We start from the raw sequence: 18561 nt of genomic DNA on the forward strand, positions 1-18561 counted from the left end.
AGAAGATTCTGAGCATGGACCCTGACTTCCAGGAAGACTGTGGCTCCCATCTTCTCCTAAATGCCCCACTCTTCTTTCCCAGTGTCCAGACTAGAGAAGGGCAGGAAAGGAAAAAAGGGAGGAGACAAGCAGGTGGTGGAAAACTGAGGCAACCCTATTAGTTACTTCTTTCTTAAAGTAAATTTACACAAAGTATAAATATTCCATATCTTTAATGTCCACTATTGTGTGGATAGCTTCCAGGAAAACATTTGTTGCATTAGATATTTCATAGTGAATGTTGTAATTAAATCAACAAAATATGATTTATAGAGCTTGCTAGTTGACATTTTAAATATTTCGTTGTTATTTTTATACTTACTGTAATGGAACTTGACTTATTAGAATGATTCTTACATATTTTTCTCATAAATCCTTTTTAAAAAATAGTATCTCTTCTAGATATGCCAATTTTGAAGCATAGAATTGACACAGATCTTTAAGTTGTTTGCATTTTTTGTTGTTGTTGTTCTGCCTTTTTGAGAGAAAAAAGAAATATTGATCGGAGAATGCATTCTAATTATGCCATTAGCCTGAACCTTCATTATTACGCACCATGCCTTAAAGCATCCAAAATACTTTGAAATTTCAGTTTGGTTTCTGTGTGTCTATATTTTGACAGTTCCTACCAAATTTCCATAGTAGTAATAGAGGGAAAGAAAGTGGATATCAAATATCATTTATTTGAACACTAAGGTTTTTAATTAATACTGTTTGAATTTGTTAAATATGCTGAAGTGTACATAATGGGGAAACGTGATTTTTTTTTCTAAATGAATAAAAATGTATTTCATCAATAACACAGAATTAAACAAGCAAAAATATATTTTTGGCCTAAAAAGTAGATGGCAACTTTAAAAGTGTTTCCTTCTTATTTTAACTTATATTCTATTTGGGTGAAAGAAAGATACTTTTGTATTTTACTGGTACAGTCTCACATTAACCCTTATTGTTCTCAGGACACTTTACTGTATGGATGTGACATCACCCTGAGTTGCAGAGTGAAACTGTTAAGTCTGAATACATGTGAGTGAATAGTTAGGAAGATATATGCCTCACTTCTTTTAGTGCTGTGTCTTTCTAGTTGATAAGTGTTAGTTGCCTTTTTTAAATAAGCATAAGGTTTTGTTTAGTTGTATCAGCATTTGCATTTGAATTATGCCACTTCTCACTATGCTTACTAAGTTATACAAGTTGTAATCAGAAGAATGAAAACAAATCTAACCACAAGCTTTCTCCTGTATCATTTGTGCCTCAAAGTTACATTTTCCCACATAATGAAGAACTTTTAGAATATAAAGAATAAAGAAAATTAACTTGTAATTCTATCACTTGAACATAACTGTAGTTGGTGTTTAGATGTTTGTCCTTCTTGTTTTTAGACTATCTTTTAAAAATCAGTTTTACAGCATAGGTATATTTCTGATGTAAAATTCTATAAGTGGGAAAAAATCTGGATCAGAGGATCCAAAACTATTTTAACTCTTGATATCTGTTTGTTATTTTGATATGTAGAAAATAAGTTTCCAATTTTGTTAACCATGCCAGCATTTGTTATGGGGGAAGGGGGAGAGAGTGAGATAAAGGGATAAGAATATTTGTGTATATATATTTCTATTTGCATGTAGTTCTGTTGCTTGCTATGGATCCTTGGAAAAGTTTTTTATCCTGAGTTTACGTCTTCATTTCTAAAGTCAGTACTTAGAAGTACTTCTAAGAGTTAATTGGGAAATAAATGACATCATGCATTTGAAACATTTATACATACTATGTTTTCAATAAATGGTAGTTGCTACAGTGTATAAGAATTAAGAGATTAACATATATCCTGTCTTCATCTTGCTTGGTATTTTATATAAGTTATTCAGACTTATTCCTGGTATTTCTAGCCAGAAGGAACTGTGTGCACATAGACTTTGAGAATGTGAAAAAGTAGAGTATGTTTGGAGCTGCTTAGATGTAGCTGGATAGGTGAGAGATGAAACTCACTAATTAGGGATTAATTAACTAATTAGGGATTCATCTATGAGTAGATTCATAGATTCATTTGCTTAATAAGAATTTCTGAAAATAATCAAGGAAACTTCAATTTCTCTTAGAAGATTTTCTTTAGGAAACTTAGCCTATCTTGTCAGCATCAGGAAATTTTCCATTTTGAGGTGAGTCATGCTCAACTGACAGAGGGGTTCCTTCCTTAGGTTAAGTGACATTGTGGAATAGGAGGCAATACTTCTACCAGAAATGAGTTCAAGAGATGAATTAAGAGTTCAGGAGATGATCAGATGGAGAAATTTTTAAAGAATCCTTCTATATTTTGATTAAGGTAGAGTATAATAGACGGGTACTGCTTTGAGAGTTTTACTTTGGTCTAAGAATTTGGGAGATGTGTTTGAAGTTAAATTGACAGGATCCCCTTTCTAGTAAAAGGGACGATGACTCCAGGTTTACAGCGTTGATTAGCTTTTCTGATTTTAGGTTACTTAACATATCTGGTTCTCATTTCTCTTTTTCCTAACTTGAAGGAATTACATACTGGATTTTTGTTGCTAGTGGTGTCTTGTAAAATCAATGGTGCTTGTAAGAAAACTACACTGGTTATCAGTAAGTCATTTAACAAGTCAAACCTAATTTTACCCTGTGCCTAACAAACTCACCCAATTGTTGTCTGAGAAGTTCTTTGATTTGTATTTATCATTCCTCTTAATTCATCTCCTAAACTTATTTACAATAAAATATCCTCAGCCCAAAAATGGAACCCTATGGTGTGGGGAGTGGTCTGATGGCCAGCAGTGTCTCATTAGAGAATTCTTCCTACCTAGGGAAATCCAAGTCACCCTAAAACTTAAAATCTCAAATAATTAGTGAATAACAAAAAATACTCAGAAATATATATACAAAAGAAGAAGCCCCTGAGAGATCTACTTCACATGGGTTCTGGAACTAGACAAAGAAAAAATGGCTCTGATGGTTTGTTTAAGAGAGTACATCAAAGGCAGGGATAAGGTTTCAAGGGCAGAGTCTTGCTTTGTGATATCTTACTGTCAGTAAGTTGACTGACATCTTGGCAGGTCACACCCATCTCAGGTGCTGTGTGGGCCATGGCAGGGTGGGATAGAGATTCACATTGTCCCTGGGCAACTGACCAGAGGAAATGTCCACTGGTCATTCCCAGACGCCAGATGTCTGTCCACCAGGCTTCCATGCATGGTGACCCACATGCAACCCATGGACAGCTCCTAACAGAACCCCTTTGTCAGTTGAACATAACTCACCTCAGATTAGAAACCTTCTTGAAGTTGACAAGATGGACTAAAAGTTTCCTAACTGAAATTTTCTAAAAGAAATTGAAATTCTCATTAAGCAAAGTAAAAGAAACATAATTCATTTGTAAAATCTCACTAATATATGTTTTGAATCTTTTCTTCCCAAGCTCTTTACTATTTTATTCTTTAATGTTTTGGTTACTGTAATTAGTGCATTAACTTTAGGAGCTTATTTATACTATTACCATATGTTCAGATAGACTTTTATTTGAGTTTATATTGTATCTTAACACCTGCTCACATGTTCTTCTAATGAAAGGCTTCTGTCCTAATCACCTAATATTTCAAAGGATTATGTGAAATGGAAAAAATAAAAAATAGACTAATGGGATTTTCCTATCGTTGATAACACATCTTAACTATCTGTAAAGTGAAAGCAGTGGTACAGAAGCTTCCATATTTCCAAATGTAGTCTTTAAATATTTGCATAAGTTAGCCCCCTTCCCATTGCTCTTTTAACAGTGAAACAGAATAAATAGTAGTTCTCGTGCTTTATACTAGCCCTGAATTCATTGATGTGATTGACTAGTTTTCCAGAACCAGCCCATTTCTTAAAGCTTCTTATTAAGTCAAATGTGGACATCAGTTAATCTCATTTGATTACTGTTTATGATCCTTTGGGGGCTCTTTGAAAAAATTCTTTGGGACCTCTTTGAAAAAAATTCTTAACTTGGAGTTCACAGAACTCCTGCCTTACAAGGATCTTTAGGGCATTTTTTTTTTTTTTTTTTTTTGTTACACTGAAGTCATGAAAAAGTTTGTCATTCCCACATAATTGTTTTTTAGGAAGAGAGTTTTAAAAATGGGTAAGCATTATAACTAAAAATCAGTGCTCAAAATTTGTCTATATTGACTGATTGGCCACAAATCAAATTGTACTAAAATACCAATTACCAAAACTTACAAGTGTTATTTTTCTGCCCTCATTTTTAAGTTTGTTAATATTTATATAGTTGGCAGACTTTAAGTGAAATAAATAAAAAGCTACAGAATTGTATAGATAACTCTTTGTTTTAATCCTTTCATTCTTTTTGTCTGTTGCATCCAAACCAGATTGCTATTACCTGTTATTCTGTAGTCTAAAAGCAAGAAGGAGCAGGAGGGATTTTGTAACCTTTAACATCTCACTTTGCTTCACTAGACACACTGTCTAATAGAGTTGTTCTAAAACTCAAGATTTTTAGCTGTGAACAAACATTTTAACCTACTTAATGTCATTTTCACAAAAGGTACATGTGTCATATTCAGAACAGACAGTTGTAGAGAAGGATTCTACATTTGTTAATGCATAGTTAAGAGAAAATAACTTCATAAAAGTTTCTATTAATGCACACATAATCTCACAAATAGAAATCAAGACCAGGTAAATAAGATTATAGAAACATCTTTTTTTTCTTTAATCATTTAAGCCTATTAAGTGTTTATGGAAAGAAAATTTGAATTTAGTTTATAGTTATATTTAAAAGTGAGATTGTGCTCAGAAATATTAATTTCTACCTTAGGACAAATAGAAAAAAAGAACATATTTAACTTTTAACATGAGCTTTATAAGCTTTATAGAAAGTATTGTTGAGATTAAGTATTTCTAATTTGAAATAATGGGAGTGCGACGATAGTTTGTGTATGATTTAATTTAATTAATGGATTGGAATATGGATTTGAAGTCTTGGAGATAAGAGATTGTTTTATTAATTTAATCTATTTGCTCTCTCTACCCAGTCACTATTAAAAATATGTATTTTTTTTATTTAGAACAAGTTTGATACTGTACAAAACATGATTTGCTAGTGTAAGGGTTTTTTCTTATCTTTATTTTGTTTATTTTTCGAACCCAGTGCCTCACATGTGTGAGACAAGCGCTCTGCCACTGAGCCACAATATAAATTTTATCTCACAATTTTTAGGGGAATAGAAGTATTTTTGCTTCTTTTCCTTGTAAATATGCATGTGTGTATGTATGCATATATTCAAAACCCATATGAATCCAATAGTTGAAAACAGTAGTATTCAGTGTTGCCAAAACACTTAATTTTTACTATCTAACTTTATTTCCTTCTCTTCATCCTCCATTCTTTTTCTCCTTGAAAATGTTTTAGACATTCTACAGTTAAACATATCATGTGAAAAGAGTGACAGATAATTTCTATTCACTCTAGTGTCATTTGTTTAAACTCCTTCGGCAGAAAAATCAGTAATATCATCTATGTCGGAAGAACATTAATGGTCCAGCATTTGAAATGAAATGTTAATGCACAAAGAGCATCTAACAGATGTCTTTGTCTTTGCATTCCCCTGATTATTACCACTATTTTACCACTCCTTTTAAACACACATACACACACACACAGTTGAGAAACATGTAACATGTACTTAAGACATAAACTAACCTTTTAATTTTTAAAAATATTTCTAGTTGTCGATGGACCTTTTATTTATTTATATGCAGTGCTGAGAATCGAACCCAGTGCCTCATGCATGCTAGACAAGCATTCTACCTACCACTGAGCTACAACCCCAAGCCTCCTTTAATTTTAATGTTGACCCATTTCATAATTTTTTTATAACTTTCCCTTGAGGTATCTGTTTAACCTTAGAGTTATTTTTGAATGTGTTGCTTAATATCTGTTTTGGGGGATTCTCCAGATACCTTCATTTTGTCGATTTTTAGTGTTTATTGTGATCTGAGAAATATATTGTATGGTTTCTAGTCTTTTAAGCTTAATGTTTGTTACAAAGTCTTTAACATGGTCTAGCTTGTTGGATGTTCTATAGGCATTTGAAAAGAATATACTTTTGTTACTTAGACTATACTGTAAATACCAATTACAAGTTGGTTGACAGTGGTTTACAATTTTCTGTCTTCTTACTAGTTTTCTGATTAGATGTTTTGTCAGTTAAAAGTTGGGTATTGAAATCTCACAATTAATTTTTCAGTTAATTATTTTTTCCCACAATTGATCTAGCTTTTACTTTATTTATTTGTGTTCTATTGTTCAGTGCATTTTTAATTGTTATTGTTACCTAATCATTCACCTGGTCTTTTACATGCATCTGACACATGTGAAAGGTATGTTTAAACCAAATTAGTATTCTACTAATGAGCCAAAGGAGTTGCTGTAGAAACTCAAATAATACAGGCTCTTGTATTGATTTATTATCATGTGGAAAAAACCCTGTTTTTTCCCCCAATTTTTATGAAGTACAGTCCTATTTTTGGTATTTCATAAATTTAAAATCAAATTTAGTTAACTCAGATTTTTAGCCACTGAAGACTAGAGTCTTACAAATGTAAAAATACACACACACACATATATATATATACATACATACATATATTTTCCCATAAATTTTATCTTTCTATAAATCTTGAATGCATTAAATCCTATGCCACCTTCCACTATTTGATGGTTTCATCATCCCCTGCCGTTTTTCTTAATAGTTCCAGGCTAATATATATTGTTTAAAGCCTATCATTGATGTCTCAGTGATAACAGAATAACATTTAAGCTTTTTTATGTGACCTTTTATGTGCCTTCATCACACTACCACCTACTTCTCCACCATGGTCATGTCTCACTTGCATAGGAACATTTGACACTCTGGCAACATTGAACTGAGTCTCTATCTTCAAATACTGTCTGTTTTATTGTGTTTACATCTTTGTGCCTTTGATCTTACTGCTAACTGTGTCAAGACACCCTTTTTTGGCTGATCTTCTTTGTTGCTTATGATGTGCCAATAGGCTGGTAGCCCTATAAGTACAGTATTGAGTTTTGTAGCCACAGAAATATTTAGTGTGTTCATTAGGTATATGACTACCATTAGATTGGCAATTTTGGCCATCGTAGGAATCATTTTATCACTGGGTATAGTGGTGCATGCCAGTAATCCCAGTGACTTCTGGAGGCTGAGATAGGAGGATCACTAGTTCAAGACCAACCTGGGCAACTTAATAAGAAGACCTTGTCAAAACATAAAAAATAAAACCCCCAGTTTAAAAAAAGAAAAAAAAAAAAAAAGAAAGGGAAGGAGGGAATCATTAATATCGCGTATCTAATGGGGGTGTCTTTAAAACTTTTGAACACATGCTGACAGGGAAATCCTGCTTAACAGAGCAGCCTGTTATATTTTTCAATAATTCTACCTCTTGCTAAGTTGTCCCAGAAGAACAGGGCTAATCTCTTTTCTCCATTCACCGGGTAAACGGTGTATCCACATAATGGGTAATGGTTGGTAGTTTGTAGTTCCACATGGTCTCAACATTTTCTGAATTCAATGTTATTGTGATAATTCACTCTTTACCTCTATTTTACTTGAATCCTATGGGGGTATAATGTCAACTTGAAAATTAACCACTGAAGACTAGAGTCTTACAAATTTGTTTTCAAAATTGTATCATACAAAGTTATACTGATTTCAGACATTTTACTATCATGGACTAATTTAGAATATGAGAATAAGATAATGAAAGAAAAGAGAATTTATACATAAAGTGTATTTGTATGGGTATTAACCCATACAAATGGTTTCCCATTCTTTCTTATTTTAAATTCTCATAGGTTTTCATTTGTGAAGTTAATTTTTCCACTACATTGCCGTTAAGATTATGTAATTCATGGGCTGGGGATGTGGCTCAAGTGGTAGCGCACTCTCCTGGCATGCATGTGGCCCAGGTTCGATCCTCAGCACCACATACAAACAAAGATGTTGTGTCCGCCGAAAACTAAGACATAAATATTCTCTCTCCTCTCTCTCTCTTAAAAAAAAAAAAAAAAAAAAAAAAAAAAAAAAAAAAAAAAAAAAAAAGATCTTAAAAAAAAAAGATTTAAAAAAAGACTATGTAATTCAAATTCTAATATTATTATAGTATTTTCAAAAATTTATGTAGAATCATAAAAGTTTTTTTTTTTCAATAAAAATAAGCTTTATATGCACTCATTCTCAACTAAACTCAAAAGCTTCCTAAGGTTAAAAACCCTTGTCTTTTATTTATTGCTATTCTCTGGGCCTTGTATAAGATTTGGTAAATGGGTACTCAGTTTAAAAAAAAAAAATCTTCTCCACTTCCCTCTCACCTGCCCCCTGACCAAAAGCAAAAATATGCAGATTTCTCTTTCCTATTATGCAGTATTTGTAGACAGCTTTCAACATCTAGACTAGTGTTTTTCAAAAATATAGTCTGCTGATGATCTACTTCAGAATTAATAATTACCTGATATACATATTAAAATTCAAATTTCTAAACCCTAAACTTATTAAATCACAGTTTCTGAAGTTAAAACCGATGGGAGCCCGGGCACAGTGGCACATGCCTCAAATCCCACCAACTCAGGAGGCTGAGACAGGAGGATCATAAATTTGAGGCCAGCCTCAACAGCTTAGTAAGACCCTGTGTCAAAATAAAAAATAAATAAAAAGAATTGGGGATGTGGCTCAGTGGTAAAGTGCCCCTGTGTTTAAAAAAATCACTTCTTTTGCTTTATGAAAGTGCCTCAAATTACGGGGAGAAGCAAAGGTCCTGTTTATGTCCCATCCAGTCTTGAGCCCATCTGTGAAAATGTACAGGGCCAATTTGTGTTCCCATCTGGTAAGAGAAAATGCCGAAGTGTTTCCAACAATGACCTCTACAGACCTAGTCTTCCATTCATAGGATTAACTAGATAATGTCACAGACTCTTCAAAGAGAACCACATCAGGGGTGCTCTCCATGGTCTGTTTATTACATTAAAGATGTGAGACCAAATTCAAGAGAGATATCAGATAATTGGCTGGGATTCTTATTGGTCTACTCAGACAAAAACAAAGGCTGGAAATTCTGGTACTGTTTGTAGTAAACCAGGATCTTAAAGCTGAGTCAAAGATCTGTTTCCTAAAAGGCACTACATCCTGATATTTAATCAGTCAAGTTCAACCAAACATTTATCAGTATATTATAAAGGATGCAACTCAGGATGACCACATGGAAGAGATGCATTGTGTTAGTGTGCTTTCTGTAGCTGTCACAAAATACATGAGAAAATGAACTTACAGGAGGAAAGATTTGGTTCCTGCTTTTAGAGGTTTCAGTCTATGGTCAATTGGCTGCCGTGTTTCTGGTGAGGCAGAACATCATGACAGAAGGGCATAGTGAAGCAGAGCTGTTCATCTTATAACATCTGGGAAGCAAGAGACAGAAAGAGAAGGGTCAGGGAACAAAACATTTCCTTCAAAGGGAGCTGCTTACTTCTTGCTATCTTTATCTGCCCCACCTCCTAATAGCCCATTTATTTGTGGAATTATCAATTATTATTGATGAGGATTTTAATAATCATAAACCCTCCTAACCCAATCATTTCCCAAAAGCCCCACCTCTGAACACTGCTGTATTGGGGAATCAAGCTTTCAACACATGAGCCTCTGGGAGACATTTCAGACTCTGCTCTATCCTGTAACGTGCATAGAGCCTCCATGCCCTCTTTGGTTGTGACACTCTCCCAAAACCCCAGTCAGTTCACCAGTGTGGAAGTTCCCTGTGTTAGCTCACTTTCTACTACTCTGTAAATATACCTAATAGTTAAATTTAAAAGAGGAAAACCTTATTTGGCTCATAGGTTTAGAGGTTTCAATCCATGGTTTGTTAGCCCATCACTTTTGGGCTTATGGCAGTGTAGCACATCATGGCAGGAGCATGTGGTAGAAAAATCTGCTCACCTCATGGAGAAAAAAGACCAGTGTCCCGCATCCCCACTGACCTAATGCCCTCCCACTAGGCCCCACCTCCAAAAGTTTCCACAGCTGCTGGTAGAACCATGCTGGTGATCAGGCCTTTGACACAAGTCTTTGGAAGACATTTTAGATTAAAACTATAGCACTTCCTATGGGAATGTAAACCAGGAAATCATGAATGTGGTTAAAATCAAGAACAGTTTTATTCGGGTACAGAATAGATTTGTAAGTCAGGAACACAGGCTCGCTCGGTTAGATTAAAAGAAAATGGACTTGGGCTTGTATTAAGTCCAGTAATTGGAAACTGACACAAATAGGAGTGATTGTAAATTCTGCAGTTCAATTGGAATATCCAAGTCAAGAGAGCAAAACTGGGTCACTCTTGATATTTCTCAAACCTTACAAGGTAATGTTAGATTCCAGAAAATTGTTCTCCCTGTGTAAACAGTTCCCAATATCATGTCCACGTGGAAATTTACCCCATCAGTAAAATTTCTAAGATTTAGGAAAGGATTTTTCTCTTTTTTAGTAATCTGCAGCCATTTTTATTTTTGTTACCAGTCATCGTTATATGTTTTCATCAGCTTTCTATCACTATTCTGAAATACACTAGATAATTAACTTGCAAAGAGAAAAGGCTTATTTAGGCTCACAGTTTTAGAGGTTCCAGTCTGTGACACAGTTAACTGCTTTGGACCTCTTGTGGATGTGTTAGATGGCCATTGTGGAAAGCTTATGATGGAGCAAACTGCCCACCTAATGTCCAAGAAGATAAAAGAGAAAGAAGAAGGGACTGGAGTCCCACTGTCCTCTTCAAGAGACCAGCAGTAAGGACTCCCTGTAGGCTCCTCCTCCCAAAGATTCCAATTCCTTTCAGCAGTTGCCACCTGGGGACCAGGCCTCTAACACAAGAGCCTTGGATGAGACACTCAAGATCCAAACTACAGCAATATGTAATAATATGCTATAAAATAACTTTTTGAGCTTGTTTCTCAATGTGCATTTGCTTAATATTCTTCATTTAACACATTAAATTTTATCTGATTAAATTTTCATAGACCCAAATGACAAAAAAGAAGCACTTGCTCTGAAGCTATAAATATAGCAAGTAAGGTCAATTTAAAACAAGCAGTAGGCTCTTTGGGATTCTATTCTGCATGATAAAAAGAAACTTATTACAAAATGTTATTCTTTTGATTTTTTTTCTTTTAACATTTGATGTATTAGCATCTTTGTTTCCTTCTGCCTTTGTCATTGTTAAGTCATTTAAGCCTTAAAGTCTAGAATTATTGCATCTCTGTATTTTCTAATTATTCAACAAATAGCAATAATGCTTTCTTTAAAATATTTCTTTATTTGTTCTTTTTCTTTGCTTTCTCGTCTTCCCATGCATGTTCCTTCCCTCAAATTATTTCCAACCACTTTATGTCCCCTTCAGACTGTCTTTGTGTACTCCTACCAAACATCCTTCATCTTTATATAGAGAAAACATTGCTGTTACATAACTTCATTGACCTCAAGTCATTCAGAAAACTTTCCTTTTTTTGGTGCCCAGGATTGAACCTAGGGCCTTGTGCATTTGAGGCAGACACTCTACCAACCGAGCTATATCCCCAGCCCCTCTGAAAACTTTCTTGCAAATTCAACATTTGCATGTAACTCTAGGTTGTACACAGGCTGCCATTAAAAATTAGAGGAAATTTTGATAAATGTTATTACACAAGCTTGGCAATTATTTCACCTCTTCAGAGAATTTTAACTAATTTTAAAATTAAATTTAAAATTGTGTCCACCCTCCTCCTCATTAAATACTGTCCTTTAGAAAACCCAAAAACAATAGAAAAAAAAATTTCAAAGCTCAAATTTCAAATAGTAATTAATTAGGAAGTCAGCCTTTAAATACGTATAAATTTATCACAAATGTGGTTTTAAATGCTGTTCGTTTTAAATGCTGTTCGTTTCTTATCCTCTCCTCTCCACTCCACTCCACTCCACTCATGTGTTTGCATTTAGGCATCATAACTGTTACTTACATTCAAGATTGTCCATAATTAGACGTAATGCCACTTGTTTAACATTACTTCTCTTTCCAGCACATATTATCTACTCCATTGAGTAATTTTTTTTATTATTTCATACAATTCCCATTTCTGCTGCTAATTTGTATTCGTATTGTTACTCAGAATATATCTATATTGCCTTGTCCTCTTACTTCTGCTCCTTTAAGTTCTGTTGTTCTTCCCAAACACAATCCCTGCTTTTCTATTCCTCCTTTAACACTTGATCTTCTTCATTTATGACTTCTCATAGTTGCTGATGTAGCTATAGTATGCATTTTACCAGCTAGCTGCCATTCAGATATTCTCTAATAATTGTCAGTTGTACATCATTGGTGTTGCCCCATTTACATTTCTTCCATTTTGAGAACAAAAATATACTAGCAGCTACCAAAGTGAGAGTCACTTATTTTTTTAGGAAATTTAAATAGAATTAAGATCACATCTAAGTATTATTTTTATATGTTTAATCACTTTCATAAAATCGTAAATATGCTGAATAGAATGATATACTAGATTGATTCTAATGATTGTTGCTTGAGATAACTATCCTTTAAGTTATAAACAAATTTAGGTTATTGTATATTTAGTAAGAATAGCTCCCGTTTGTTTGATGTATCCAGCCAGTTACTTTTTTTAGGAAGGTACTGTAGGGAAGAATAGATTTTTTTTTTCTTACCCATTACTGGGTTCATGTTTGGAACCCACATAATAAAACAGGTTAATGAGAGAAAAATATGTCAAGCTATTTAATAGATCTTTGTAATACAGGAACCTTCAGAAATGAAGACTTAAAGAAACAGGTAAATTTGTATATTTTTATTCTTAGGTTTGATGAAGAGATAGATAGCCCTGGAGCTGTATATTTGAATGACAAAATGATGTGACTTAATGGTAATAAAATAGGAGCAATATAGCATGGCCTGTTGATTCAAATTCTTCGCTGGGGCGCTATATCCTCAGAAATATGGGCATTTCTTTTCTCTGGGTAAAGGGTGGGCACCTCTGGAAGAAGGGTCTTCCGACCTGCTTCAGAGGAAAGTCTGAGGATGCTTTTATGGTCTGCTTCATGCAAGAAGGGCAGGAGGTCAGTGAGAACTTCCCACGTCTGCTCTTTTCTTAAATGGCAAGGTGCAATATTTTGGAGTAGGGAATTGTACACCTCATCAGTGTTCTACTGTGTCTTCTTGTTTGTTTGTTTTTTATTTATATATGACAGCAGAATGCATTATAATTTTATTATACATATAGAGCACAATTTTTCATATCTCTGGTTGTATACACGTATATTTATACCAATTCGTGTCTTCACACCTGTACTTTGGATAATAATGATCATCACATTCCACCATCATTAATAACCCCATTCCCCCTCCCTTCCCCTACTGTGATTTCTTGAATACACACAAAGACTCAGGTATCTAAGATGATCTCTTTTATAGATGAAAAATTTGAGTCTTTAAAAGGAGTAAGTAGTTATGCAGTAGAACCAAATTGTTGATCCAAGTATTTATTTCGTAAATTCATTGCTTTTTTTACTTTTACTGGGTATCCCTAAAATAGTACAAAACTATAAATAGCTAGCTGTATCAGTAGTCTAGAGGAAATTTGCAAAATCACCCTTAGAAATAAACAGTTCTGTGTTCAGAGGCTCTTTTTAATATTCATCAGCAGCATAGTCTTTTTTCCCCTATCTTCTATGTCTTTCTAAGCATATTGTTCTCAAGCCTTATTCAGGATATCCAGGGACCAGAGATTCTGACATGTGACGCAGGTCAAAGTTGTTTGGAGGTAATATTTGAGTTCTGTGTAGCAAGAATAATTATATTGACTAGGGCTGCTTGGAGAGAAGACCTGGAAAGCATAGGAATGCAGGAGGATATGGTGAATACATGTGTTTTTGTGTTTGGCAGTCCTTCTTTGTACATGTTCTATGGGTAACCTTTTCTCTATACAAATCACTTTGACTTTGTATACTAAAGTGTCTTTTTAATAGTTCTCTCTTATCTGAATCTCGTTTTTTTGTTTTCAAACTTGTTTGAATGTATTAACGTGTATTTAAATGAAAATTCTATGTAGTTAAAAAACTGGAACATGAATAGCCAAATAACGAAAGTCAAGTCATCATATAATAAAACATACCAAAAATGGAAGCTGCAGGAACCAACCATGTAGACAAATGAAAAACTCCCCTTTGTCTACAGTTTGCAGCAGTCCTACATAAACATGGAGGTCTCTGTCTGACTTAAGACAGCTGGCTAAGTCTGATCGTTCCCCTCCATACAACTTGAAAACTATCACTGTATACTGCTTTCCTGGCCATTTGGCTTAGTATCTCTACCAGGTAAATAAATGAGATTATTGAAAAAATAGGCAACCAAGTAAAGTCATTTCTGCATCATTTTAATTATTTTGAGATATTTTGTTTTTTGAAAGTAGGTATTACTATTTATTTATTTAAGGAACCTACAGTCAGGAAGTGGAATGAACGAAGAAATATTTTTCTTATGGACCAGATTGACTTATAAGTAAAGGTTATCAGTAATCATCTAAAACTGATTTATATGTAGAACAGCTGATTAGAGGTAGCTTTAATGGAATTTTTTTTTTAACCAAGAAAATAAATTTTTTTCCAAAATACATTTTATGTCATCTTTTAAGTCTAACCACAGTTCAAAGAAATGACCATTTCTAAGAAAAGCTGGATACAAATGTTTGGATATGAGGTGTCGTCCAAAAGCTCTTATTAATGCAGGAATATTCAGAGGCAAAATGATTAGATTATGAGAGCTATAAAATCTAATTGGTCCCTCCCAGTTTGAATGGACTGATTGGTAACTATAGGCAGGTAGAACATGACTAGAGGAGGTGTGTCACTGAGGGTAAGGGTACATCTTTCTCTAGGGCATCTTCCTCTCTCCCCCTCCCCTTCTCTCTACCCTCTTTCATAATCTGCTTCCTGATCCACCATGAGTTAAGTAGTGTTCCTCTACTGGGCCCTTCACCCCATGAGGTTCTGTCCTACCTGGGGCCCAGAGCAGTAGTCAGCCCTCTCTGTTCTGAGTCCTGAAACTTGAGCTCCAAAGAAACTTTTGCTCCTCTAAGTAATTTTTCTCAGATGTTTTGGTCACAGCAAGCAAAAGCTGACTAAAACACCAAGTATTTACTTCTTGGTACTGAATTTGAAATCTTGGTTTTTCAGACTGTGTTCTGCTAAGTTGGTGAGGGGAGGGGTAAGGATAGGAGCTAAATGGCCTTTCTTATGCACTGAGGTGTGATACATAGCAGATAAGTTCCTGCTAGTTTTATCTAGAATTAATTATATGAAAATCCTTGTTTATGATTCTGAAACCCCCATATTTCTTACCCTGAGTAGTTTTTGCACCATACAGTTGTAATGTGAGTAGCTTTATTTTTCTAGGCTTATTAAAAATTCCTAGTTTACTCTGTTCTTTATTTCAGTGAACTTTATCAGATTTTCTCCTCACTACATTTTTTTTGGTGTTTTTAAATAATAAAATTAAAATCTACATCCAAGACCCTTCACTAAAATGACCTCTAAATATCAGCAGCTTAAATATTATGTAAGTGTAATTCAAAGGAAAATTATGCCTTGTGACCAAAATGATCTTAACTTATGTTTACAAATATATTTGAATAGTATCTTCACCACTGTTGTTACTTTTTAGAATGCCTCAGTGAAGAAAAAGAAATATAGTATTTTCCCTTTGTTTCTTATTTCTTAAATCCTTTTGCAGTGCCTTTCTTTTTTGAGTCTCCTTGCTACCATGCCCTTCAGTTTGTTCTCACATGGATCTGGATGTGTATTTCTTCACCCTTTCTGGCCAAATCTTAGCTATGTGCCTCTCAGCTATCTTCTCCACAAACCCCTCTGAAATTATTATGTATAGTCTACTCAAACCAGATATATGAATATAGGAACCAAATGATCCTCATATATGTAACAAATCAGAGCTAATGACTTTCATCAGAGGAGAGCTTATTTGAAAGTAAAGTGTTCGGCACACTGTACCAAAGCCATTATTTACATAGCCTGCTCTGCTTTATGATTTGTGGGAGCTTCAGGCTTTGATTCTCACAAAATGAACTTTAAATCTTATGATAATATAGAGATGGTTGTTTATTATTATATTTACTATTATGCTTATTATTATAATTAAGAGAGCAAAAGAAATCATAGCTAATTTTATGGGGAAGGAACAATTAAAAGCTAAAATCAGGGACAATCAGGTATGTAAGTAGTACACCTATACCAGTTTTTATAATAGGTTTCTATCTGTACCTGTTAAAAATTTTTAACACCCATCTCTGAGAACACCTTGTGTCATGCATACTATAATTATGAATGCAAGATTCTCTGAGACCCAGATAAAAACAAGAAGTCTTAACAGGAGGAAAAAAAGAAAAAGATGAAGGGCAGGAAGGAAATGGGACAGAATCTGATTATTCTGGTGGAGGTAGATTCTCCATTGAGGTAGGTCTTCTTTTTCCTTTCTATATGTGTGTTTATGTCTGTCTGTCTACACACACACTTCATTCTGAAGTAACAGGTGTGCATTTCAACTGTTTTGAAATCTTTACATTTTTAAGGTATTCAGTCAGCCTTTCAAAACATTAAACTCGTAGATGCCCTATAAAAAAACAGCTTGGGCTGGGGTTATGGCTCAGGAGTAGAGCTCTCTCCTCGAATGTGCGAGGTCCTGGGTTTGATCCTTAGCACCACATAAAAATAAATAGATAAAATAAAGATTATGTTCAACTTCCACTAAAAAATAAATATTAAAAACAAAACAGAGCTCACTAGACTAACCTATATGTATATGTCCATTTATCTAGAGAGAATTGTCCATACCAAATTGTTTTTAAAGAATGTTGAGGTTTTTTTTTTTTTTTTTTTTTTTTTGGTTTTTTTTTTTGAGGGTGGGAATACCAGAGATTGAACGCACAGGCACTTAACTACTGAGCCACATACCCAGCCCCCTTTTTTTTATTTTATTATTTTGAAATAGGATCTTACTAAGTTGTTTTGGTCCATGCTAAATTGCTGAGGCTGGCTTTGAACTTGATCTTCCTGCCTTAGCCTCCATCCCAAGCCTCTGGGATTACAGGTGTGCACACCACATCCAGCAAGAATGCTAATTTTATATTTATTTAGTAAAGATAAATTCCAATGATAAAATTCAGTTGTGGTTTCTGTTTATTTTCAGAGCAACATCAGTTTGCCATAAAAGATCTGTTTCACCTTGTCTTAGAATGATGTAAAAAGTCTTCAGTATGAACTATTTACATTGTTTATTCAGAAAAATCTTTAAAATTTTGGAATTGAAGATATTATAAGGCACCAAATCTAGGAATCCTTTTGATTAGCAGTGTAAATCAATTTTCCCACTTGTTAGATTTATTGTAAGAGCAGATATTTGTCTGAAATTCAGTCAAAAAAATGGAAGTATAATAATTTACTAAAAGAAGGATCCTTGCTGGGATTGTGGGCATGTACAAGGCGCCGAGATTGATCCTCAGTAACACATAAAAATAAATAAATAAAATGGGGGTATTGTGTTCAACTACAACTAAAAAAAAAAAATGTGTGTGTGTGTGATTATATAAAATAATCCATTCTACCAAAGATTGCGACTTACCCATTTTATTTATAATCATCTTGATAGTTTAAAATGAGAAGGGATTCATATCATCCTAAGCAGGGATACCTAAGTGGAAAGGGAAGAGAGAATTTGGGTTTAAAGGATGCTTTTGAAAGTGTTCCTTGATGATTTAAAAAAAAAAAAAAAACTCCAGGATCCAGGATCTCAAATTGGAATGGGAGAGGGGAGCTAAGTCCTATATTCTGACTATGACCACTTCCTACTACTTGGTTCTGTGGCCAAGCCCTTTCTTTAAGTGATAGCCCCTAAATCATACAAAGATAAATAAAAAATCAAATTTGCATATTTAATAAAGCATTTAGGAATTAGCTGTATGAAATTTGACATTTAGTGTGTAAGAACTGAGGCACTCTTGCACATGTAAAATACTTGTCTCAGACTCCTTTCTTCTTCTGTTCCCATTTAGTAAATTCAGAATGTGTCCAGACATGTGATAAACTCCCTCAGTCAATATTATACAAACCAGCACTAGTGTATTTATTAGACTACACAAGTAGATTCCTGGCTTTGCTATTCCTTAGCTGAGTATATGAATTTGGAGAAGTTATTTAATCTCATTGGATAGTTGTGCAGATTAAGTGAAATAATCCAGTAAAGCTCTAGCCAAGTAACTGGCTTAAAAGTGTTCAATATATGGTTATGATATTGACAGAAATTTTGAGACAGACCCTTACCATGTTGTTCAGGCTGATTTCAAACTTGTGTGCAGAGGTGATCCTCCCATTTCAGCATCCCAGGTAACTGGGGCTACAG

At 34.2% G+C, this 18561-nt stretch overlaps 1 protein-coding gene and 1 non-coding gene across 5 annotated transcripts in view; both read left to right on the forward strand.

Annotated features, from left to right (window-relative positions):
• The window catches only part of Cop1 (COP1 E3 ubiquitin ligase), a 178873-nt gene that overhangs the window by 134828 nt on the left and 25484 nt on the right, over nucleotides 1-18561 (forward strand). The window lies entirely within an intron of this gene.
• On the forward strand, nucleotides 14271-14411 carry LOC143379739 (small Cajal body-specific RNA 3). The gene has a single exon (XR_013088522.1).

This window comes from Callospermophilus lateralis, chromosome 13 (assembly GCF_048772815.1).
Source record: "Callospermophilus lateralis isolate mCalLat2 chromosome 13, mCalLat2.hap1, whole genome shotgun sequence".
Taxonomy (NCBI): domain Eukaryota; kingdom Metazoa; phylum Chordata; class Mammalia; order Rodentia; family Sciuridae; genus Callospermophilus; species Callospermophilus lateralis.